This window comes from Falco peregrinus, chromosome 3 (genome assembly GCF_023634155.1).
Source record: "Falco peregrinus isolate bFalPer1 chromosome 3, bFalPer1.pri, whole genome shotgun sequence".
Taxonomy (NCBI): domain Eukaryota; kingdom Metazoa; phylum Chordata; class Aves; order Falconiformes; family Falconidae; genus Falco; species Falco peregrinus.
Window position 1 is genome coordinate 28,654,310 of NC_073723.1, and position 24,197 is coordinate 28,678,506.

Consider the following 24,197-nt stretch of genomic DNA (forward strand, 5'->3'; position numbering starts at 1 on the left):
TGACCGTACTGTGCAGTTACTCTGTATTTACATTGTTTGCTTAAATGGTACTGAAATGCAAGCTTTTGAAATTGCTGTGGTCCCTGCCTTTAACAGAGAAGGAGGGGAAAAAAAAAATAAATCAGCTGAAGGTGATGCTATTAATGCCAAAGTCCATCAAGGAGTGGTGGAGAAGCATATAAATTATTTTCCAAGTAAGGGAAAAGGGAATTTAACAGTAGAACAGTGCCGTAGTACTTTGGCACTGTATACAAAAAACAGGAAAAAAGAAATAAAACACTCCAAGATAGAAAGAGAGATGATGAAAGATTCTAGGGCTTGCTAGGAGATATTTTTCACTAACAATTAGTAATGCATCCAAAGTAGACTTGATCATTTATTAACAGGAAAGAATGGTTTTATAGTTGAATAAAGTGCCATGAGTTTCGTGATCTCAGGTTAATTACTTAATCTGTGTCCCATATATTCCCTTTGTGACTGAGAGGCTTCATTAAAACTTTATAATCTCTATGATAGAGATAATATTTACCTTTGAGGAAATGCTCTAGAACTGAATTAACCATTTTGTAAATAGATTTGAGGCTATTGAGGAAGATGTGTTATGACCAGCTCTGCCAAACTCACTGTTGACTTTAAGAGATCTCAAGGCTTCATTTTTGAGGAAGCTGGTTTCAATCTAGTGCACTTGGTCTTAATTCATGAGTGGCTCCTAAATATTGTTATATGCATTATGAAGTTGTTACCTGCTTCCTGCCTGTAAATTAACTTTAGAAAGTTCCTGAAGATATGAGCTAGGTTAATGGTGACCAGAAGTGGCATGAATTAATATTGGTAAACTTATCACATCTACAACAGGCAAATCTGGAATCAATACAAAATACTAGTAAATATGCTGCAGTGGGCATAGCAGGTGTGGCATAGGCAAAGGAACATTTAAATACCTTCCAGCTGTAAACCATCATGCTACTGAGGCTTTCCCAAACATGTTCAGGTAAAGGTGAGCCATAAATGGTGATGGAGAAGGATGAGAGGGACCAACAATATAACTTGCTTGAAGGCTGCTTCAGAATGGGAAGGGTGGTACAGTTGGCCCCTTCATGGGCAGGTCTGTAATATGGACGTGGAGCTGGTGTGTGCCTTTGTCTGGGAGGGGGTAGGAGATTAGGGCAGAACAAAGACTCTGAAAAATTAGCCAGAAAAATAAAACAGTCCTGGAAAAGACAGCTCTGAAAACGTGTTTGGTAGCATCCAACCCATGGGAACAACAGTGTTATGAACTACAGCCTCATGAGCAATGCTGGATCTTCCATGATTTCATGGATCTTCATCTTCTAAGAGGAAGAATGATCTTGAAAAGTCATGCTGATATGCTGGCTCTACTCTCTGTTGCAAGTCAAATGTTGTGATAGGCAACAGGCACAGTAGGGAGAAATGTGAGCAGCAGCAGAGTCCAGACCAGTTTTATTCAGAGCAGATTCTAGCACAGGCGAGCATCTGGGTTTGGGGTTGTGGATTTTTCCAGTGGGGAAGACAGCCAGCACCCTGGGCACACAGGGAAGCACCTGTTGCCCTCCTCTCCTGAGCTGTCAGCAGCACAACTGTTCATGGGCTCTGTGAGGGCCACTGCAGCCGCCTGCTCGGACAGAGAGTGACCAAAAGAAGACAAGGTGCTACCTTTGGTGCAGCGAGCAGCAGCAGTGGCCCCACTAACCAGGCACAGACAGCACAGGCAGCTGCCCGCACGTGTGTGTTCTATCAAGGCCTTGGCAGCCCACCCTGTGCCCAGCGATGCCGGACTGTGGGCATTCGTCAGTCTCTGGAGTTTGATTCACTTGTTCAAATTCATCTTCAGGACAAATCCACCAGCCAGGTTATATAAGAACAGAGCTTGACTGGCCATCTGGGGAAATCTTGCTTGCAGAAGTAATTCAGACTGGCTTTTGTATGAGCAGTTTGCAGTTTCTTGTTGATTGGAAATTGGCTGAGAAATTGTAAACAATGCGTAGTGATTAACAGCAGTGAATCAAGCCACAAAGAATGGCCAAAGGGACTGGGGTTTCTTCTTCCTCTGCATCTTTAATTGTAACGAAACCCAAACATTTCAAATATTATGAAGTCAAACTTTCACATGATAATCAGTAGGTATTGCATTCTCTTACTAACAGAATAATAAAAAGATTAAAAGGTGGGCCAAAAATTGAACAGGATTCATGTCTGAAAACAGTAAACTGGCATCTGGCAGTTTGAAATGCTTATTCTGGGAGAGGGAGGAAACTTAGAAATGAGTAATTCACCAAACACCTCCTTGCAGGGGCATCAAGAGTCTGCAAACTAACGCTGACAAAAATCCAACATGATTTTTTGCTTTATATATATACATGTATATATGTATACACACACATCCATCATATGGGAACAAGTACACTTTCTCTGCAGGGCTGTGAGATGCCTTTTGTGCATGTGTGGGTGAACGGACCCTACCTTGGGTATCAGACCTTCCTTGGACGCTGCCAGCTAGCTGAATATGAATTATTTCACTCAGTACTTTTGGTTTGATAAACATCAGATAAAATTAAGACAAGTTCTGAGAGAGCTTTGCCTAAATCAGGATAATTTGCTTGGGAGGCCACTGCATCCTTCCTGGTCTGCCTCCCCTGGCAGTTGCTGTGTGTCCGGGTTCCATGCGTAGGACCAGAATGGTGGGCATGCACTCATCCCTAAACACTCCTCCTGTGTTCCCTGCAGTGAGATGTGGCAGGGCTCAAGCAGGTTCCTGAGGCACTAGTATGTGTAGCCTGCCCAGAGGCAAGAAACTTTGTTTCTTCCGTGGCCTGCAGCTGCAGGAGAGAAAGCCTGGAGTACCGCCTCTAGCTAGGCATGGCCTCTGGCTCTTTCCGATCATAGAGTCATACAATAGTTTGGGTTGGAAGGGACCTTTAGAGGTCATCCAGTCCAACCCCCCTGTCATGGGCAGAGACTAGATCAACTAGATCAGGTTGCTTAGAGCCCTGTCCAGCCTCATCTTGAATGTTTCTGGGGATGGGACACCTACCACCTCTCTGGGCAATCTGGTCCAGTGCTTCATCACCCTCATGATTAAAAAAAAAAAATATTCCTTATATCTAGTCTGAATCTACCCTCCTTCTGTTTCAAACCATTACCCCTTGTCCTGTCACAATAGGTCTTGCTAAAAACTCTGCCCCCATCTTTCTTGTAAGCCCTCTTTAAGTACTGAAAGGCTGCAGTAAGGACCCCTGGAACCTTCTCTTCTCCAGGCTGAACAACCCTGATGCTCTCAGCCTGTCCTCATAGAAGAGGTGTTCCACCCCTCTGATCGTTTCTGTGTCCCTCCTCTGGACCAGCTCAAACAGGTCCACCAACAGGCCCATGTCTTCCCTGTGCTGAAGGCTCCAGAGCTGGACACAGCGCTGCAGGGGGGTCTCACCAGAGGGGAGTGGAGGGGCAGAATCGCCTCCCTTGCCCTGCTGGCCACGCTGCTTTTGATGCAGCCCAGGATACGGCTGGTGTTCTGAAGTGTTCTGAAGATGGTCTCCTAAACCCCTCAGAACTGCTGAGCCTGTCTTGCAGGGCTTCCAGGGGGTTTGGCTTTGAGACTGAGCATGTTATGGTGTGCTTCCATCACCTGTGTGTGGCAGGCAGCTGCTTTGCTCAGGCTGTCACAGCACAGCCGCTCACAGTGCTGGCTGGCTCCCAGGTAGCTTGTGAGGGCTTTCTCAGAATTCCTGATTTGAAGGAAAGGTGGACATTTTTACCTCCGGTTAAAAGTTGACATTTTATGAATTGGATAAAACACCGCATCAGTGGGCTCCCAGAGTGATCACCATTTGGTTCTGGGTACCTCATACTTGGGAGGTGCAGACAAGCTCGTGGGGGATTTGCTGTGAGGGTGGTCAAGCACTGGCACCAACTGTCCAGGGAGGTTGTGGGGTCTCCATCCTTGGCAAACCCCAAACCCAGCTGGACATTGTCCAAGGCAACATGCTCTGGCTGAATCTGCTTGATGGCTCAGGGGGATGGAGTAGAGACCTCCAGAAGTGCCCACCAGCATCAGTGATTCTGGGAGTCAGGAGTGGCTGCAAAAGGGCTGGTTTCTGTAAAAAGACTAAGAGCTTCTCTGATCACTGGCTTTAGCTGCATCTTCAGGGGCTGGAGTTAGTCCCAGTTCCTTGGCTAGAGAGGGAGGGAATGCCTGGTGCGTGTTTCCTCTCCTGCCAGCCACCAAAGAAACAAACTGCAACAGGTCACTTGCTGTGCTGTATTTCCCTGCCTTTCCCACCCCAAAGCACCAACGGTGAAGATGGGCCAGGCATGAGTGTGAGCTCTGTGCAAACTCATGGTGCCTCTAACATAGGAGGCACAAAGACTGTAGAAGATGGTGTGTTGAATGAGAAACTCCGTGTGTGTATAAGCCCATGTACATATGGTTTTAAAACGCTGCATGGTCATAGGCTGCATTCTAGCGCATCAGCACCCCTCCTGATTTTCTGTTGTGATATGTACCAAGCACACTGACAAAGTGTGGTAAGTGATAACGCAGTGCTGCTTCATATTTGATGAGTGTGTTGTATGGAAGCTGAAGGCTGTGACACCAACGTCCTTTAGCTGGCTGGCTTTCCCCAGCCAAGGAGAAGACAGCTTGGGCTGGAGCAGGGAAACCCGTGTGCTACATGAATGAGGGCTGCAGCAGAGTTACACTGCTCAGTGGGTGAGCCGGCGTTCCCTGGCATGTTGTCTGCCATCCAGACTGCACGTCCCTAGCCACAAGTAAACCGTGACATCCTATTGCACCATTCTGAATGAATTTATTTGAAGGATGACTTGTAAAAGGGCAAAATTTAAAATGGAAAGTAAAGGATAAAGGTGGCAGAAATCCAAATGCTCATTCCTAACGCTGGCTGCTGGAAGTGGGTGGAAGCTTGTTCGCTGAGCCACGCTGCTTCGTGATTTCAGTGCCTGCATTTTCTCTAGACATCCAGTACCTGGCTTGTCACTTGACATGGCACTGCAGCATATGCTTCATGCACATATTATCTCCCTCTTTTTCTTCCCCTCCCCAGTGTGAAATCCATCCCTAGCTTTACTTGTCATTGCAGTGGATGGAGATCTACAGCCATGTGCAAACACCATCCATGCAGCAGCGTAGGGCATGAGGTGAAGTGCCAGTACATATGCAGCCCCTGCAAGGAGGTTTCAGGTGCTGACTGCTGTTGGCAAAGGAGGGAGGGACAGCAGGTGATGGAAGTGAAGGCATTTCCCACTTCAGAATGTGTACCAGGCACATTGGTGTCACCACTTGCATGCCTTGCACCTGCCTTGCAGTGCAGTTTCATTGGTGGGTGCGCGAGCTGGCTGTGGTCCCTTAGGGTTTGCCTTGACAAAGCAGCACAAGGGGTAAGTGTAGGAGGTCGGCAGCCTCCTCTTCAACAGCAGCTTCTGTGGCTGCTGCTGATTCCAGATATTTTATTTTCAAACCTCATCCCTGCCCTCTTCTCTCCCACTCTCCTGCTCTCCTGTCCCCAGCCATGAATATCAGCCTTGGTGCCTCTGATTTCTCTCCTGCACCCACACAGTGGAGAGGCCAGACCATGAAAGTGTTAAGACAGACATTGCAGGGATGCTTAGGGGGCTGGAAAATGACACTGGCAAAGGAGATGAGGAGCTGGGATGGGTTAGAGGAGGTAAAGAAGAAGGAGAGGATGAGGAGCAGGAATGAGAGTGGGACAGGGAAAGGGAGGGAAGGATGGGTACATCTAAGCCAGAAAGCCAGCAAGATAGGAGAAGAGAGCTGGTACAGGCTTTGACTGCTGGTCACCAATGCTGGGAGATGGGAATGGGCGGTTTAATGCTGTGGGGATGAAATAGTAGAGCTTCTTAAGAGCCAAAGTGATGTTTGACAGGACGTGCCCTGATCCTGGAGAGGTCCCATCTTGGCCACTGCTGGGAGAAAGAGCAGATGGAGACAAACACTGTCCTGGCAAGCTCCTTGGCATGTGTTTTCCCTTGTCCTGTGCTGAGAGACCCTCCTCAGCATCCCTGGTGGGGTTCAGGGAGCAGGTCCTTTTGTGCACCCCTGGGCAGCCCCCTCAGAGGTGCTGGAAGGTGCTAGGCAGTGCGCTGCTCTGCCCCAGCCCTGGTGTGCTGATGCTGTGCAGGCACTGCTGCCATGCTGCCACAGCAGCATGCTGGTTGGGATTGTAAACAGCTAAAGCAAATCTTGAAAGATTAAAAGGAGAAGGTGGTTTTCAAACAACACAATTAAATAAATGTTGCAAAATGAGCTTTAATGCTATGGTTCTGTGACCTCCAAAATGAATTAAACCAATTGCTTTTACACCCACCCATGGAACAAGACTTGATCAGTTACAACTCTCTTCTGTTTCACTAAATATTATGATTGTCAACAGCATGAGTAGAGCTTTTGTTTGATGAAGAGATAATCAACTAGTGAGAAGCATTTGCTAAATACTGAGACTTTAGAAGATTCATTTTTTTCAAAGCCTGTGGTACTCATGTGCTGGAATTAATGGTTTTCGGGTCTAATGAATATGTAAGGTTTCCCGCTGGTGGAAGGATGCTGAGATGTGGTGCTGGAGGAGCATGTACATTTGCAGCCAATTTCCCTGTGGTGTCCTGGCAATGCGCTAAGCATGGCACCATGGAAAAGCGCTACGCAAGGTATCAGCTGGAAATGGGAGCACTAAAAATTGATGTTGTCAAATCAGCGCTAGCAAGCAGGGTCTTTTCATTGGTTGTAAAGCCAGAATTAAATTTATACCTGTAGTATGCACTATGGTATGTATAGTGTATGATATAAGAACACCATCAGGTAGAAGATAACCGTAGGTGGTCCTAACTTCTCTTTTGACATGCAGATCTGCTTGTCATGCATTTCCAATTTACCTGCCCCACTGAAAAGTGGCTAACGGGACTTGCTTTGCCAAGAAAAGCCAGACTGTTTCTGATCTGAATAGCAAATCCAGCAGCCCTGGCAATCTGTGGGTCTGGTTTGTGACTTTCTTTCTTGGAAAGGAGAATTAATGAAGTTCTCCTCTCTGAATTTCTCTTCTCCTGAGCCTCTGTCCCCAGCTGTTTGCCACAATCTGCACTGGAGAGGGCTGTGCTGTGCCTGCCACTTATGGGAGGCCTGTGGGAGGTGGTGAATCCTCAGAGGTACAGGAGGAGGCTGTGTGCTGCTCCGCAAGTAAGAAATGATGTGAAAGACTGTTTTTATACTTCATCAGGTTTGTTTCATAACTTTTTATGTTTGTTTGTTGTCTGTAAGAACATTCTGCTCGATGAAATGGGCTCCATAAGGCATAGTAGCAGCAGGAGGGTTGTGACCGCGTTTCCCCGTAATGTTGTGCCTTCATGGGTGAACTTCCTTAAGATTCATAAGTTGCCTTTTTGCATCCCTTCTTTCCCCTTTTCCCTTTTGTATCACTGGGACTTCTGAAAATTAGTACTACTGACATTACTGGAGCAGCCAGGACCTGATGAAAACACAGCTCCGTTGTACTGTCCAGAAATAAAATAAAACCGGAGTGGTACCATCAGCCACATACTGCTCAGCAGGGCTGCGGCGTGCATGTGAATTCACATGTCTACATGTTTCATAGACTCTGGATGATCATATAATATTGGTAATTTGATGGGGAAATCGAAAGGTGTAATGGGCAACATGACATAATGCTATGTTTCCAGGGTCCTAACGTTCAAATAAAAAGCCTTTGTTCCAGTTGGGTGGTTTTTATTAAATTAAAAGAAAAAGCAAAAAAGACCCCTCCTTCAGTTTCTCAGCAAGGAAGGTCAAAGCCTCTTCAAAATTAGATGAGATAGAGATATTTTTAACCAGTAGAAGATTTCCTGTTTTTAAAGGCAGTAGTGCAAATTTGAAATAAGACAACATAAAATGTAAAGTGACTTCAATGAGCTACTTTGTGACCTTGGGCTCTTCAGAGCTGCTGAGTTAACTGTGCTTCTGGTGGGCAGCTACACAGCGGAAACGAAGGAAAATATGTTGTGGGGGTGAGGGTGCTCGGCTGTTTTGATGGTTTTGGGGTAGTGAGGTTGTTCATGTTGCCTTAGTGATGGCTTCCTTGGAGTTTTTGCTGGCATTCACAAGCATTTAGATTGGGTCTTCGCATGGGGCTGCTGGGATAGAATATGCTGAGCTGCAAATCCAACAGTAGGATGTGGACATAGTCACCTGTATTTATACTCTGCTGAACACTTCTGGTTGCTTCACGTGCATCCTGCTCAGTTTAGTTCATAAAAGCTTCTGTTCATTGAAAAAGCTCATTCAATTCAATCCATAGCCTAGATGGCTAAAGCATGGTGGAGCCTTAAACTGCTCAGAAAAATGTTTCTGGTGGTGTTACCTCAGACAGTGTCCCTTTTTCCAATATACCACCTTATCCCCCACATCCAGCTCGAGCTCAGCTCCTGAGAAATCACTGATTTGGAGCCCAGAGGCTGGTGCTGGCAGTTGGTACGGATGTACCACAAGTGTGGGTTTGCTGGTGCAGCAGGGCCAGGTACCTGGGCACTGGCTGGGGAGGGGCCAGGGGGGTCCCGGCTCCCTGGGAGACGCAGGAGCAACCTTGGTGCCTGCCGATTGCTGTAATGAAGCTTGCTTCGCTTATAAAACACCAAGATCTTGGCTATTGTTAAGTACAGAACATTTTTCAAAAAGACATACGTTGTTTGTTTTAAGCTTTTAATTGACTACTATTTATAAGATTATACATGAAGGAAGGAAGGAAAAACTTTAAAAATGCCCCAGGTTCATACTCCATAGCATGGAAATATGTCTCGACTGTTTACAAGTGCTCCTTGTTTTGTGTTCGGAGGCCGGGTTTTTTACTTCCTTTTGGACTGTTCTCCACTGGAAATGAGAATTTGCTGCCAAAATAGTCCACCTTTTCCTGAAAGACTTGGTATTAATAGTTTTGACAGAACATCTTGTTCCTGTGTAATACAGGAGTCGGTCTAGCAGTTGGTCCTGAACAGGGGTACAAAATGTGGTTGCGTAACTCTTTTATTTTGAGATGAAATATCTGCAGTTTAATAGAAAGAAGTCTGAGCTTATGCCAGCATACATCTTCTGAAGTTAGGAGGAAAGTGTTGGTGTAGCAGATTTCTGTGCTTGTTTTTGTTTAAAGAAGCAAGTAATTTTTATTAAAATGCAGTGTGAGGCTTGGAGCATTTCAGAAATACAGTTGTGGTGCTTCAAGTCCCCCGAAAGGGCTTTTCTCACCCCTGCCCTGACCCCCTGCCTACGTGGGCAGCCCCGGTGCTGGCTGCCTGCTGCCCTCACACCACCTGCCTAGCCCACCCGTAGCTCTGCTGCAGGATGGGGGCTGAACAGGGACCCCAGCGTGCCCACAACAGAGAAGCTCCGCAGATGCCTTTGCTGAAATATCATCAAGCTTAGACTCTCTTGACCTAGCACACATAATAGGAGTGATCCCAGACTTGGCTAAAAGCTCCTTTGGAAAGCCTCATGACATCTTCTAATTTATTCTTTCTTAGTTTCCATTGTTTGATTTCGGTTGCTACTTTTTATTAGCAGTCATTGTAGCCGTGTGACAGGGAATGAATGATCTTTGATAAGGGTTATTTGTTTCTTGTGGTAGGCAAAAAGAAAAAGCAATTTATATTCTTGCAAGACTTTTCCCAAGCAGAGCTCGGTAATTAATGCTGTAGACCGTAGTGCACTAAGTGAAATGGCATTTTGTAGGCTGTGACACCAACAGCTCCTGAATGTTTTTAGGCAGTTTTACTTTGCTCTGTATCTGTGCTTCCTGGGTGGCTGTACACAATTATTGCTATATATTATCTGATTTTTATAGCAATTAAACAATCTTGTAATTTATTCTGCTAGGAAAAGATTTCTCTGCTTATAGACAAAATGCTATATACTTATGTATATATCAGAAGTATATGCTCTTCCCTCTTCTGCATTTTACAACACATTTTATGCACGAAGGTTGAAATGTAATTGTAGAAAGAGCAGTTGATAATGGCTTCAGTAGAATACCATTTTTACCAGTCCCTGTGACTGTTAAATTCTATGATGCCCTTTTTCAGATTGCTGCCTTGCTTTCCTTAAATTAGTGGAATGGACCAACTGTTCAGTTTAGGCAGGCTTTAAATTGCTCCTCATATGTGTTACAGAAAACTGGGAAAGATTTGTAAGATTTGTAGAGTTTCATAATCCTTTTCACTCTTTTTTTTTTAAGGCCTACTCACTACCTCAGTACCAGTACCAGTTTGGAATTGGGCTTCTGTTCTACAAGTGAAAATAAGTTCCAAAGTCAAACAGAAACCTGTTTTGTACCTATTGAGTGAACAAAGCCAGAAAGAAGATACCTGGAAGGTTTAAAGCTGAGACAATAAAATTTGCTTTAACAACCCAAAGATGTAATTCTTTTTCCCTATCTTTACTTTTTATTTATAGACAACCTTTTCTAAATAAACCAGTCTGATAATTAATAATAATACAACATCAAGTGTCATTTGAGTAGGGGCATAAAGTGGATAAGGGATGAGGGATGAGGGTAGAGAAAAACTGCATTTGGTTCTGCTGGTAGTTCTCCAGTTGTGTTGATTTTGACCTTGTTTCTGAAGAGGAGGGCAACTGGAGATGAATGCACACAAATCAGAGAGAGGGGCAGAGCACAAAGCACAAGCACTCTGGCTCTGGTGTTTGCAGTTCAGCTAGTGCAGCTGCAGGAGGGTTATGAAGACTGCAGTGTTTCAGCACAAGTGCCCATGGCCCCACCATGTGCTGCCCAGGTGCTTACCCTGGGTGTCATCTATCCCAAGGTTTGCCAACTGATTTGCAGAAATGCAGAATGACTGCAGGAATGACTAATTTGTCTTGTCAAAACAGGCCAGTAAAAGCATATTTCTCTGAGACCATACTGTAAATCAGAAGATGAAAAGCAGGGGGAAATCTCATGCCAGGAGCTCATGATGGGGAAAAGAGAAGCTCTAACATGTAGTGTTTTAAAAGCAAGTGACAGTGTGTGGTCAGCCCTATGGGTGTGTTGGAAACCTGCTGATGAAAAGAGCTGCAAGCCTGAATTTTCACTTTTTTACTCATGCCTGAAGAAATGGCATCTATTTCTTATAGCAAGCAGCACCTATCAGAAAAGAACAGCAGTTTGGGGTTCATAGTTTTTTGTAAACTAGACCTATGTTTGTAGGCCTCTGTAAATTTGTCTTACTTTTTTTGTCTCTGAAAATAGCTGCTGAGCAGCACAGTGTCAGTGAAGCCAGATGGTTTGTACGACAGTGTAGAGCATCCTGCTCGTAGGGATAAGAGCATATCTTACTGCTGTTTTCACTGGAATCTGGGCTGAGCTCAGGGAGAAAACAGCAGGATAAAGTAGATCTATTAGGTAAAAATGGTGCCTCTTCCCAGCAGGGGAACAAAGCCTCAGAAGAATTTCACTGACCACAGTGAGTGCATCTTCTGTCAGGTTACGGAGCTCCTTCTTGCTTGGCTGGCGGTGAGACCAGCCTCGCGGTGTGCGTTTGGGGGTGATGCAGGCTCCAGGGTAGGCTCACTCCCACCCCACCTCGGGTACCTCCAGGCTGGCTGTCTACCTCAGACAACACTTGGCAGAGAAACAGGTGCTTCCCGGCCCACCAGCCCACCCATCCACAGCAGCCGAGGCGAGGGAGCGAGGCTGCCAGTGGGGCCAGGGGAGGTGGGTCGCAGCCCAGCGGCCGGCATTGGTGCTGTGGGTGGCTGCTTTTCCAGCCCTGTGCTGCCAAGGAACTGACAGCATCCGCTTCAGTTTTTAGAAGTATTCTTGTTATCAAAAACTGAGATCTGAAAGCGCTTACAAAACCCGAGAAACTAATTTTTCTTTGTTTGCAGTAATTTTCAGAAGCATCAAAGTAGCCTTTGGTAGAACCCCATCCAGCTTCCTCACAACATCTCCTCTTCAGCTGAGTTGTTTTCCACAAAGTCAAGTTCAAGAAATTACTTTCTCAAAGCAGGACTTTCAGTCACTCCTGAATTGGCTAATTGCTTTTTATTCATTTTATAAACAAAGAGATGAAGGAAGCTAACAAAACTATCAGCATATAACAGACAGAAGGAAACAAAGAGGATATTTATTAGTTAGCCAATATACAAACAGGCAGAAGGAGGATCATTTTACTGTAAGTTAATGTTTCAGCATAAATGTTAACCAAAACTGCTGTCTGCATCCCCAATGTAGAAGTAGCTCTGCAATATGGCTATTACTATGCTGTTAATGGTATTTAAAACAATATTTCTATTTGCAAAGTTAGATTGAAGATCTCTCTAGTTAGGACCATCTTTATTATAATTATGAAAAATAAATGCTATTTCTGTTCTCATTTTTTGGGGGGGATATCCTTTGACACTTGCATGGTCCTGCTCAGGTGGGTGGGAGATGTGAAGTGGCCAGAGGTGCCAGCCTGCAGGGCAGCACGAGGGTATGAGGCCACGGGCACTGCTTGGTGGTAGTAACAAAGTTCACCCTTAATCGTGAATTGTCTGCAAAGGAAATGATTTTCCACCTCAGGAACAAGAAAACCAAGCAACTAAATGATCATTTTGGATTCATGTCATCTGTGAGAATTTTAAAACGTCCAGCTGCTTTTCTGAAGTTGAGAGAGGGAGAAAACACACAAACAAATGTCGCAATTTCTCTCATGGTGGACACACGAGGTGGTGGTGAGCCTTGCACAGGAGCGATCCTTGTTCATGGGTGCTGAGCTGTGCAAGGTCTTAGGGGATGCAGAGGGAAAGATCCCATTTTGGTTAATTGGTTACTGATCTCCATGCTAAATTTGTTGCATTCAGTATTGCGATACCTTGCCTGTCTTGTTAGTTTAAAATTTAATATGAAATGAGACTGAGTGCTTTGGTTTGGGGATATAACCTACCCACACCTTGCTGGGGGCTTTGTGTCCCCAGAAGCATTGAGTTCCAGTCTGAAACAAGTTAAGTGGGAGATGAGCTGCTGCCGACTCACCATGGAGGTGCTCGATGTATGCAGGGGTGCGAGGATGCCTTTTTCACCAACTGCATGCAGCCAGAGGAAACTCATGTGTGGGATACAATTGAGGTGGACAGAGCCTATGCATGCCCCCCGTTCTTAAACTGTTGTGTCAAATGGAAAAGTTGGCTCAGATACACAGTGATCTTGCACAGACCCAGTGCAAAATGCTTCTGTACTGCATGGGAGATAGATATGTGCATGCAGGGCATGCACATCTAGAGCAGATGGATGAGCATCCAGATGACGAAGACTCGAATATTCTGGCTGGCCCCAGACCGAGGTGAGCAACAGGGTGAAGTAATCGCTAGACAGCAAAAGTGAGCCTCTCTGATCTCTTCAGTAGAAATAAGGACATATTAATGCTGGTGCACTGAGCCCTTTGAGAGCTGGTCTGAAATACCAGGAGCTGTTTCGGTCCCATAGCTCAAGTAAGAACTGGAAGGAGAGTGAGGTCAGGGAGGACAGTGAACAACAGTTACTTGGGAAAGGACAAGGCTGACCCAAGAACATCTGTGTATGAGCTGCTGTAAATAAAATAGGGTATCACTTAAAGAGACACTGGTAACTATTAGAGCAAGCAGCCCTGAGCCGTTCGTTATAAGATGTAAGAAGGGTTTTGGCAAGCATCCTGTAATTATCTTAGCTGCAGTGCAAGAAGTAGACTTGCTGACTTGGTCCCTTTCAGTCATACACTTTGTTTCTAAATTTCAAGTAATTCATATAGCTACACACTAACTATGCATATATTTTCCCATGTGGTACCATACACTATGTGATTGCATCACATACTTGCTCTCTCCTACATGTAAATGTGTGTATGGATACATGCATCTGTCTGTGAAGAGAGGAGGAGAAATGAAGGGTATTGTAACTGAAAATGTTTACATGTTTATGATTAACAGCACACAATTTTAACTCTGTGTCTGCTTCATTGAGTGTCTTTCTTTCAACAGAAATAAATTCTTGGGGTTTGTAACACTCTGTAGCTGAGCACACGGAAAGGTGACCACATCCTGCATGACTTTTAAACAGTGCACACTGGCAAGCACTGCTGAGTACTGTGGTTTTACATCTGCCAGCCTCTGTGAGCTTTAGATGCTGTAATCAGTCATTAGTCTAATGGGTCACTCTCATTTCCTCATCCAAACTTTTTTTAAATTACATTTTGGTTTATTTGCACATTTACTCCTATTGCAGGAGTGGATGCTCTTTCTGAAGTGTGAATATATCCCATAGCCATAGTTACAGCAGTGCTGGTAAGGAAAGAAGACTCCTCTGACTCCAAGCTGAGTTTTCTCTCACAGATGTTTTATGAACAAACTTTCTGTTTCTGTAGCAGGTGGTGGAAACTCAAAAATTGGCAAAGAACCCTATTCCAGCTCATCTCCTTTGTAGCTGACTGGTGAAAAATGCAGTGTGTTCAATGTTTGTCATATGTTATTTCAGATACGGATTAAAACAACACTTCTTGAATAGGTGCTGAACCCCCCTCTCCAATTACTGTCTTATCAAGGACCCTTGCCCATGGGCGTGCTGCTGAGAGCCTCATAGGGGATCACAGCTCCTCCTGTACAGCATCAGAACTGTGCAAAGAAAGCACCACAGGTCTGAAGGTGTCCTGGCTGTGTCGGAGCAATTATTTTCCTAAAAAAGCCATTACGTTCATGTCTGCTGCCCTGGAAAGTGTGGAGGGAGGTGAAACTGGGTGCTTTGCCCCATTGACCCCACATAATAATCGCAAGTCAGCAAAATATTTAACAATATCTTTCATCTGTGTGAATAGGTCTATTAGCTGGTGAGCCATGTGCAAAAACCCACTGACATGATTTAAAGCCTAGAAATGAAAGTATCAGTCTCTGGAAAAAATAAACCTAAGCTGGTAGGTTCCTGTTTGGAGGAGAACAGGGGAGAGAGGAGATGAAAGAAATCACCTTGCAGTGAATCTCTCACTTTTTGTAATTGCCACTAACTCAGTTTTTCATGGATTTAACTCTTGCAGATCTGAAATGTGATATGTATCATGCTTGTCTGCTAAAATTAGGTCAGAATTGAATTTGCTTCCCTGCAGGTAGATATTGAGTACTTACACATTTTTTCCCCTAAAAAGATGAAAAAATGATTTCTGACTGGTTGGTTGTGTGGTTCACTTAATGTTTGGATACATTTGTTTTTATTACAGCACTGTTGATGTTTCTGTTATTTTTATTCTTTGAGTGATGTGTTACTCCTATCCTGCTATTTCCTATTTTGTCAGCTCTTTCCTGGAGGAGGTTTCTCTGGAGTGTATTTATCTTTCAATTAGCAATGTTTTCTTTGCAGCCCTACTGATTAATTTATTTTGCCTAAGCATAAAACAAGTTGAATATGCAGAATGGCAAATGTAGGAGTGAATCAGCAAAGACTTCAGAACATTTTTCAAGCTTTTTTATCTCAGATACTTTCCTGGATTCTACTCAAGAGCCCTTTGTTGAGCATTCCCAAGGACAGGGTTGCTGGCTTTGCAGATTTGGTGATCTTCCACCTTAGAATACATGCTGCAGTGCTACCTCCTGTCTGAGAGCTGTGCAGAGCTGTTGGGGCTCTGTTGGTATGCATTGCTTTGCCATCGCACTAATAGGGATATTAATTGCAGCATGGCCATGAGCCAGTTTTAAAAACACATTGTGGTGTCTAGACGTATGAATATGAAACCCCCGTAAGTTTCTACACACCTCACACAGGTGGAGACTAGGGTGCGGAGGTATTTTTGACAGGTTCACTGAGTACCCACTGGAATCTTTAGCTGTTAACACCTTGTTTTCCATGCTCAGCCCCGGGGTGGTGGGGAACAAGGCTGCTGCACAGCAGAGCTCGTTCTCTTTGGTACTGTGTGTTTTGACCATCTAAGTGACCCTGCACTGGCTGACCCAACCTAGTCTTCAGCCAAGGACTTCAGCAGGGGACTGGTTTCAAGCCTTGCAGGGTTTCCCTGATTTGGGAAGACCTGTCATCTTAAAAAAATCAATGTTAACCCACTTTCATTGCAAAGGTAGCCTTGAAAATGCAGACTGGTTGATTAGGGGTGGCAACCTGTGTCTGTGCAACCTCTCAGCACTGCAGCTTTCCTTAGGCTGTCCCCACAAATTATCCATGTACAGCCTTAGTTCCCACAGTCACTGTCTGCCCTCCTTCCAGGTCTTGTCTAGGGCATAATTTCGATATCCTATCATTGAATAATAAAACAAACGAACAAAAAAAAGTTTAGGTTATTCCAGGGTCTGTGGTTGCCTTACTGGGCCTTGCTTACACATACATCTTTCCTTTGAACTGCTCTGGGCAGCCATAACATCTCTGAGCCTCATTCAGATGTTGTGCAGCTGGTGCACAACAGCAGTGTGCTGGGCTGTGCTGGGGTTGTGCTAGGCACACCCTGAGGCCAGGTGTGATGTCAATGATGCAGATATTGCTGAGGGAGTGAAGCTCTCAGCAGAGTCCTGTGGGAAGCCTTTGTGAAACTGAAGCTGCATGCTTTGCCTGCGATACACTTGAACACAGCATCTCATCTTTAAAATGCATGTCCCTGCAAAAAGCAAAACTTGTTGCTCTCCCATAGCTGCCTAAATAACATTCCTATGTGATAGGCCAGTGTATTCTGTACCTGATCTGCCACACTCTCAGGAGCATGCTCTCTGCTGAGGATGGGCTTTTGAAAAGCGCTCGAGCTGCATCACAGCCAGCTTTGGCTGTGGTCTTTGTGATCTTTGGCAGCTGGCCAGTTTGCTATTTTTACTTACAGTAAGTATCTCCACTCCCCACAAGTCACAAAATTTATCTTCAAATAAGCAAGGCTCTGCTGGGTGGGATGAACACTGAAGTCTGTGCTGGCACTGTGGGCAAAAGCAAATTCTGGCCTGAAGGCTGCTCTTTGCAGGGACATCCAAACCACTACAGTCCCACCTGTCTGCGTGGTTCCAGTGTAAACATCACCATTTATCATCACCTTATTCGGTCCAGATTTATTATAAATAGCAGTCCTCCTTTTCTAGTGCAATTTGTGCTACTCCTTGTCTCTCTTTCAAAGGCGTTTTGAGTAAACAACCTTATTTTAACAAAGCAGATGGAAACCTTTTTATAGCTGTCGAGGCACTGGCAGTATATACATCCCTCAGCTAGCTCTGTTCTTCAGTACCGTTCTTTGTTGTACTAAGGAAATGCCTGAAGTCACTAAAGTGTTGGATATAACCCATTCCACTTCAGAGAAGGTGGATTATCAGGGTCATAATATTGCTGAATTAGTTTTACAGCTACTCCAGAGGTGCCATTGAACAACTTGTATTGATTTCTCTTGCTTCTCATCAGGAGCTGTTATCTGAAAGCTGAAAATAAAGCAAAGCCATCAGACTTCCTCGAGAAAGGCAGTGGAAAACACCAGCGCCCAAGAATCATGTACCACCTTGTGCTGGTGCCTCTGTGTTGGCCTGGCCGTTGCATCTTCCCACCCGTGGGGTGATGCTCACCTCATGCCAGAGACTTAGCAGTGGCACTCAGACGACTGTTGCTTTTGAAGAATTGCCCTCTTGCAGTGGAGGACATTTGGCACAGGTACCACAGGAGGTCACAGTGTCCCTTTTTTGCCCTTTCCTCCAGCCCTATGGGCAGCTGTGGGTTTCTGACCTTCTTAACAGAAGGCCTCTTGCTGTGTGGACACATGATTAAATATGGGTTATTTTAGTTAATCTCTGTCTCATTGCACAGGTCTTTCCCAGGTAGCTAACATTTCTAGCAAAAAAGACCCAGAAAAGAATACTCCTTATCCCTCTGTATTAAGTCAAATATTTGTTTATGAGGCAGATGTGCTGATGAAAGGCTGGCTTCAGAGCTGTGGTGTGGCCTGGGCTTTCAGAGGGACACTCAGCTTCAACCTGGCTGAGTAAGTACTGCCCTGGATGCCTGCAGATCCACTAGGAGAAGCTCTAGCTTTATGCAGCATCTATGCAGTGTAGGTGTGGAGCTGCCCTGCCACCCCCAAGTAAGTGGGAGCAACACACGCTCACTCATCTTGTGTAAAGGTACCACAAGGTACCAGTCTTGTGTGCCTGGACCAGTTGTTTCTGAGCAGATACTGTGCCTGGGGACTCAGTGGTGTTCTCCTGAGGCTGGATCCAGCATGTGAAGCCCCCTGGTTCCTCAGTGCTGACAACTGTTTTGGTGGCAGAATGCTCTTCTGGTTGCACTGAGATGCAGTCGTCTGTGCTACTTGACTGTGAGCATCCTCCCTGCCAGGTTTTGGCCCATCCCAGCTAGTGGCTGGTTAGGGGAGTGACATGGTCATGGTGTTATTCTCAGGTAGCCTGGTTCCTGGGATTTGCCCAGATTGAATTCCCTTTGGTGCATCCCAGGAAATGCTCAGGTGCCATTCTGAAATTGCCAGAAGGGTCTGTAGCATTGCCCTTGCATGTCAGCACCTACTTAGCGGCTTTTTCAAAAGGTAATTTGAAAAGTGATGTAGCCATCCTCTGCACTGGCTCTGCAGGCAGTACGGAAATGAAGGGCTGGGTTGAGAGCTTGCCACTGCTGTTATGGGTATCTGACAGTGCTGCTCTGGCCATGCTTGCTTCCTCCAGAGCATGTTAATTAGATGAAATGTCATTATACGGTGTCCAATCGAACCCTTCTTTTATCAAATTCCATTAGGAGATACAGCTGTCATTCAGGTTCCCCTCTCATTGAGCTCCTTCAGTGATTTTGCTCCTTCAAACCCTATGAGAGAACCAATATGCACCCCTGAGATCTCCAAGTGCTGGGCTGGGTCAGAGGGAAGGACCTTCTGTTTCTGGGGCCAGGCTTTTGAGTGCAAGTTAATCACCTGGCCTGCACTTGTTTGAAGGGAAAAGATGAAGGGGAGGATGAATAAAACATTGTTAATTTGTCATGTGAAGTGCTTTGAGGTAATTTCAATATTTGACTTCTTGCCCATCTTTCATAAATTTCCAGCTTTGTCAGGAAAATATTACTTTTTCCACTGCTGATTACCCTCCTGGTGTGAACTGCATAATTTCTTACTCAGAAGATTATTGTAGCCACTTATTTTCTGGTTAAAGTGGTGTAAATAAAACAATTACACTGAAATTATTGGATTTTCTCTTTAACACATGAAGCACAGATGCAGAATACACAGTCCATTTAAAAAAATATTCCTACTTCCAATCCAATTTATATGAGAAAACAATCAACAAAAATAGACTTTTTTTACTATCTCTTTGCAGAGGAAAACATAACAAGGCCATATGCTGTATATGTGTCCACATTTTATGGGGAATTCATGCAAGGTAATGAGCTGCTGCTCTGTGCTAAGAGGCATGGGGTTGTCCCTTTAGTCCCGCTGAGGAGCTTTCAGTGTTCAAGCTAATTATTCCTACTGATAAAGCATCACGAGGAATGCAAGCAGCAAATGACAGTGCAGATGCCACAAGGGTTGTATTGATTCTTTTTGAGGGAGAAATCTGGACGTGAGAAGGAGGCTGGGTAGGATCCCCCCTGTGCTGGTGTCTTCTGGGCTGGATACGTGAGCAGAGAGCATCTGATCGAGCCACTGTAGGGTGGTGGTGAGTGAGCAGAAACCTACTGCATTTTGAGTACACAATTACACGTCTGCTTTATTCCTTTGATGAAGGCTTGTATGGCTTGGCTCTTCGTTTGATGTTAATTTAATACGCATCGGTCTATTCTTGTAGCTCAGGGTAACAGACAGCAGTTCCTTGCAGGATGATAAACAGCAAGCAGCCACACTCACTCCTGTGTGAATCCTAAGTTAAATGGCTTCTTTGCAAATGTGCTTAGCCTAAAGATGCATCCTCTGGTTTCTTATGGGGTAGTTTTCCTCTAGTGGGCAGAAATACAGAATCCCTTAATACATTTTGGACCCCTCATCAGTAATTAAGACATGAAACTGACTATTTGTGACACGTTTCTGGGTAGGTGAGAAGCTGCTGACATTTTCTCTGCCTGTCAATTCTGTGAAATGTCTTCTGATCTTGAATTTTGCCAGAGTGTTTATTGGTCTCCGGAGACTGCAGCTTGTGATGAGCTTTCCAATGAGCTGCGCCAGTGCCTCCCTGGTGTTGAAGGGTCATAAATGATCAATTCACTCATGAAATATCTTCACTGTTGGTCATATAGGGCTGATTAGTGTGAAATAATATAAGTTATAACGTAGAAACCCACCACACCTCTTGCCTTTCCACTTCAGTGGTGGGAAATTTTGTGTTTTCCATCTGCTCAGCAGATGACATGGAAAGAGCCATCTACCCTTTCTCTTGCCATAGGTGTCCTCCCTCTCCCTGCTCTCCAGCAATAATGTAATTGGATTTCTTGCTCTGAGAACTAGAAAAGCCACTTCCAAGTGGAGGGAAAATGTTCAGTTGTGGTTTTGCCATTACTAGGTACATCATTATTGTGTATTTTCCTAACAGCTGTGATCAGCTCTCATACTGCACAAGAAGTTGTACAGAAAAGGTGTGAGATAATATATAACATATTTACGCACTGTCTTGTGTCAGGGCCTACCAACCTGCCTGTGGAAGGAGGGATTAGGCTCAGGCACTTTTAATTATTATTACTCATGTAATTTTTCAGTCCCTTCCTCTAGCTGTATTGGAAAAGGTAAAGCTGGAGTTTCAAACCAGACCTTTGCAGGGAGATGTTGCATTACTTCCAGATGCTGTGTTAAATGGAATGGTTTTCATCAAATCTTGTTAATGATGACACATTTCGATGTGCAAATATGAAAAACGCAGGAAAGGAGCTGGCAGCCATCAGGGGACATGCAGGTTCCCGCAGGTTGTGGGCATTTGCAGCCGCAAGGCAAGACCATCCCTTCCCTCCCCCACATACCTGCCTGGCCCTGGGGCTGGCTGCAAGCTTCTTGCTGCAGTTACACCAGCAGCCAGAGCCTTTCCCCAGACTGCCCAAAGGGCTGCGGAGGGAGGTTGTGCAGATGCATTAAGAAAGAGAAGAATAACTTATTGTTCGCTTTGGCCAGTGAAGTTAGCTGCTATTTGTGCTCTGCTCTATCAGGCAATTAAAATGATGGATATAAGCATTTGATGTAAACTCTGTTACTTACAAAGAATGTACACATGGCCTGGTTTTTTTTCTAAATGGAGTAGGAACAGAGGCTGAAACAGAGATCAGCTTTATTGCTTCCAGGTCCTGCTCCTGCCCAAGGGTATCTCTTCAGCCAGAAAGCTTCTTTACTTTGTTTTTTCTCTGAGGTATGTTCCCAAGTCCTCTCCTGCATCTGCCTCACCTCCTGATACTGCTTTTTGACCATGGAAACCCTCCCTGTGCCTACGACATTTCTCACCTGCCTGTGTGTGACCTGTCTTTTCATGGGGGTTCCTTGGTTTGGTGATTGGACCCCACAAGATGATTTTGACTGCATCTCACATTCAGCCAGGATGAAGGCTTGCTCTCATGCAACAGGGTCTCAGCTAAAACAGGCCTTCAAGCACAGGGATTGCTCATTTGCGTGGGAGGGGCACTTCAGCTACCCACCTGCCAACACCTTGAGCTACCCACCTGCAAAAATACAGTTTTTCAGGCATATTGACCCTTTTTTTTTTTTTCTTATTCCCTCCTCTTCCCCGTGCATTTCATACATTTGTTGACATCCTTCCTTCCATCCTTTCTCCAAAGACAGCCTCTCACTGTGCACCCACTCCTCATAAGCAACGAGGGGCTCTCGGAGTGCCTGTCCAGCCGGTGCACCTTCCTCCTGGCCACCCACTCTCGAACCACCATCTCCCAGCTCCTCCCACCCTTCACACCTTCTCCTCCACCCCATCTCTGCCAGGCAGTTTATTTACTCTTCTCCAGTATTTACTCGTCTCTGTTTTAAACCCCTCTGTAAACAGACTTTCCCACTGCAGGGTGCAGCATCACAGGCTGAATACATCTTCACCTCTCATGAAACTGTACTGAAAGCTCTACCCCTTTCCTCTCCCAATCAGTCACCAACTGAGTCCCAGCTGTATATCCTCCACGAACACACCACCAGCGCTCCTCCTCTGCCCCCGGGGAGGCAAGCTGCCTAAACCAGAAATAATAAGGCAAGGAAAGTAGGTCATCTGCTGTCTGAGAACATGAAATACAAAATCCAGCCACTCAGTGCTGGATGAGCACAAATGAGAAAGCTAAATCAACTATCAAATCAAACTGATATAGAGCAGAAGTTTCCCTGAATTTTAGTGCAGAACGCTTTTCTCTTCTCTTGCCTCGCAGCACGGCTGTGAGCACGGCCAGCCTGCCTGCTGCAGGCAGCTCCAGCGGCCTCGGCTGGGATCTGCTTGGCTGCACACAGCAGCAAGGACTGCATCACTCCTCTGGATTTGAAGGCACATAGTTATACTGCATGTAATCCTTCTTCAGCATTGCCAGATGTTTTTTTAAAAATCCCTTTTCCTGCTCTTTGCCTCTTAATTTTGCTGGGAAGCATTCTGTAGCATAACTTATTTTAAATGTGGTCAGAAGCCACTGAAATTTCCTATGGAGAAACTGGGACAGGAAAGGGGAGGCACTATGCCATACGCACAAATTACAGTCCTTCTCTTCCAGCACCATCTCTCCTGGGCTGAAACTCCTCTGAGAAATGAAGGAAAACCATGAAATAGTCAGAAATGTAATAATCTGTTCAAGAATGAGTCTTTCTAGCTGCCATTACTTGGCGGGGGCTTATGCCCTAAAGCTCGAAGCTTTGTTGAGGTGCATGTGCAAAGAGCTGGAGAAAACGGAGCTTCATTTTTACAACCAGGCAGAGTGAGCACTGTCATCGTGTCTGGCCAAAGAGTCCCAATAATATTGAAAGGCGTTATTATTAGTGAATCACTGAGCACTTCACTGTCAGCCTGCTGCGAAGCTTCTGAAATTAGGAGATGGAAATCCATAGGAGATGGATTTCCACTGCTGTGTGATGGGTATCTGCCTTTCCCAGCGTGTTGCTCTCTGCCTGCTCTCCTTTCTGCTTGCTGCCTTTCACTAGGCAGAGCAGGCACATTTCTCCACACCTTCTCCTTGTGCCTCACTCATGCTCCGCAACCTTTTTTCTTTACAGTGTCCTCTGTGTTTTTTCTAGTTTGTACCAGACCCATCTCCTTTTTGAAATGCACACTTTCTCCCTTTCCTTAAGCTAAACGCTGAGGAATAAAGGAACATCTAATGTGATGGTGCAGTGTTGTAACAGCTGAGGAGACGTGAACAGTGTAAATGATCAAAGATGAAAGGGGAAGAGAAGCAGTTGGCCTTATTTTCGTCCTTTCATCATGACTGTATATAGCATCTTTGACTTTGTGTTTTCCTTGGAAATTACGCTGAGAAATGTTGACGGCATGAATGAAGTTACAGTTCCTGTGCAAAGCAGGAGTTACAGGAGATAAAATTAATGCTTCCTGCATCAAGCATTTGGCTGGAAGGTTGGTGATTCACAATTACCTTTGGGTTGTTGGTTTTTTTTTTAAATCCTAAAGAGATGTAAGCACAAGGCATGCTCTAAGTAGAAACCATCGTAATGCAAGAATAATGCAACTCCCTGTGTCTTCAGAGGTGGTCAATATGCTGTTCGTTGCAGGTTGCCATAGAGATGCAATATTATTTTCTTAGCTTGGTGATGTGCACTGAATTCTAATACATTTATAGGACTGGTATAAGTTAATATAAGTCTTTATGGTTCAAGAAAAGCTTTTCTTGCTCATCCTTCAAATAACATTTGAAATCAATTGTTTGTCTAATGCACAGATTCCTCCGGTTTGACAAAAGTATGGTGACAGAATAACATTATTATGTCTATGCAATGGTGTTTGAATGTTCTGACACACATTTTGACTTTGCTTATGAAAGATGCAGTTGCACAGAGGTGCACTGGCCTCACTAAAATGGGAAGTGAGGGGAAAGGAGGAATGAGAGCAATGGAGAAAACAAACCTGTAGCTTCCCAGGTGAAAAGTGTTTTCAGTTCCTTCTACACGGCCTGAGACTACATATGGTCAACTGTGTTCCAAAAGCTCATTTAAAATATTCAGTTATTGGTATGAGTCTCAGCACTCCTTGTCAGGTGTCTTGGGTGCCAGCTTTGAAACTGCTCCCTGAAATTATGAGC

At 44.9% G+C, this 24,197-nt stretch overlaps 1 long non-coding RNA gene across 2 annotated transcripts in view; it reads left to right on the top strand.

The window, feature by feature from the left end:
- LOC129784158 (uncharacterized) overlaps window positions 1-24,197 on the top strand; it is a 54,705-nt gene that overhangs the window by 13,046 nt on the left and 17,462 nt on the right. The window contains exon 3 of one of the 2 annotated variants that reach the window (XR_008746592.1): window positions 10,263-10,485. The exons of the other annotated variant lie outside the window; for it this stretch is intronic. This is a non-coding gene — a long non-coding RNA (uncharacterized LOC129784158). Of the gene's footprint in view, window positions 1-10,262; window positions 10,486-24,197 lie in introns of those variants that run through there. 2 annotated transcript variants of the gene reach the window in all.